General features: G+C 36.7%; 1 non-coding gene across 1 annotated transcript; it reads left to right on the forward strand.

The window, feature by feature from the left end:
• The first annotated feature begins 265 nt into the window (after window positions 1–265).
• On the forward strand, window positions 266–401 carry LOC132656702 (small nucleolar RNA SNORA17). Its single transcript, XR_009594414.1, has one exon. It is a non-coding gene; the product is annotated as a small nucleolar RNA SNORA17 (small nucleolar RNA).
• The last annotated feature ends 1,812 nt before the right edge of the window (window positions 402–2,213 follow it).

Below are 2,213 nucleotides of genomic sequence, written 5' to 3' on the forward strand. Positions count from 1 at the left end.
CTCCCCATTGTTGAAACCATCCTGAAGAACCTATTTCAGAAATCAAAATGTCAAGCACATGTTGAATATACATGTTTGTTTACTTCCCAATGTTTTTTGGTTCATAATTTGAACAATAAAATATTTTCTTTATCAAAATGTAAGGTTGTCATTCTTTTTCATTTTATTTTTAGCGATGTTACTGTTTCCATTTGGGGGATAATTGAATTTAATATTCTTTGCACAACTTACTCTAGGACTTTTCTATTTTAAAAATAAATTCTATGCTGCCACTAGAGGCGTTGCAGGAATCACTGGTGTATCACATCCATGTGTGCCAGTAGGTTGAAGAGAGGAGAGAGGCTATGTCTACCCTCAGTATTCTGACCTGTGAATAGCTAAATCATTGGTAACCTAACACTCCCTAAAAAATAGTGAGCCTGAGTGCATCTGGCTCCAGCGGGCCGGACAGGAAGCTAGCCTGAGACAGAAATCCACATTCAAACAGGTGAAAGAAATGAATCAAATTGCTTAAGACATAAAAACAGAATTAGAATCAATAAACACAAACTCAGAAAACCCTGGAGATGGAGAACTTAGAAGAGATCAGGAACCAAAAGTTAAGCATTACCAACAGAATACAAGAGATGGAGGAGAGAATCTCAATTGCAGAAATTGATACATATCTCAAAGAAAACACAAAAATGGAAAAGTTCTTGACACGAAACACTCAAGAAATCAAGGACACCATGAAAAGAGGAAACCTAAGAATAAAGTGAATAGATGAAAAAGAAGATTCCAGGCTCCAAGGTCCAGACAATATTTTCAAGAAAATCATAAAAGAAAAATTTTCCCATCATAAAAAAGATATGTCTTTAAACATACAAGAGGCTCACAGAACACCATATAGACTAGGCCAGAAAAGACATTCCTCCCACCATATAATAATCAAAACACTAAATCTACAGAACAATGAAAAAATGTTAAAAGCAACAAGGGAAAACGTCCAAGTAACATATAAAGAAATACCTATCAGATGACACTAGACTTCGCAACAGAGACTATGAAAGCCAGAAGGGCCTGGACAGATATCATGCAGACAATAAGAGACCACGGACGCCAACCCAGACTACTATACCCAGCAAAATATTCCATTAACATAAATGGAGAAAATAAAATTTTCCATGGCATAACTAAATTTAAACAGTATGTAAGGAACAAACTAGCCCTATAGAAGATACTAGAAGGAAAACTCCAACCAAATGAGATCAACTACACTCAAGAAAACACTCAAGATAAAGATACCTTCTCAACAATAAAGAGAATAGTGCTACCTCAAGACCTAGCTTCACCACTCCTGGCCATATATCCAAAAGATTCTCCACTGTGTTCATAGCAGCTTTATTCATAATAGACAGAATCTGGAAACAACCTAGCTGTTCCTCAACTGAAGAATAGATACTGAAATTGTGGTATATTTACACAGTGGAACACTACTCAGCTATAGAAAAAAAACAAGGAAATCATGAGATTGCAGGCAAATGAACAGAATTAGAAAAGATCACCCTGAGTGAGAGAACCCATAAGCAGAAAGACATGCATTGAATATACTCATTTATAAGTGGATATTAGCCATATAATATAGGACAAACATACTAAAATCCTACACCTAAAGAAGCTAAACAACAGAGGATCCTAGGGAATATGTTTAATTCTCATTCAGAAGGGCAAACAGGATAGACACCAGAAGAGGTAGAAGAAAGGGAACAGGATAGGAGCCTACCACAGATGTTCTCTAAAAGACTCCACACAGCAGGGGATCAAAGCAGATGTAGATACTCACAGCCAAACTTAGGACAGAGCACAAGAGTCTTTTCAAGGGAGGGGATCTAGAAAGGCTTGGAGGGCACAGGAGCCCCATAAGGACACCAACAAAGCCAAAAAAGATTTGGGTGTTGAACAATTATTAATATTTAATATTGATTTATATTTTAGTAAAGCAGTAGTTATTCCTTTACCAGCTAATCCAAATCACCGCACAGATATTAGGATTTATGTAATTAACACTGAGCACACTGCTGGGCAATAATTACTCCATTCTAAACCTCCAAACCTGTATGGCTTCTTCCCATTCAGATTTCTTACATTATACTTGCTTTTTAGTCATATCTTAGCTCTGATTCATTTCTTCCTCTCCTCTTGATTCTCCCATGCACTCACTCTACTCTGTATCC

Source organism: Meriones unguiculatus, chromosome 9 (genome assembly GCF_030254825.1).
Source record: "Meriones unguiculatus strain TT.TT164.6M chromosome 9, Bangor_MerUng_6.1, whole genome shotgun sequence".
Lineage (NCBI taxonomy): Eukaryota > Metazoa > Chordata > Mammalia > Rodentia > Muridae > Meriones > Meriones unguiculatus.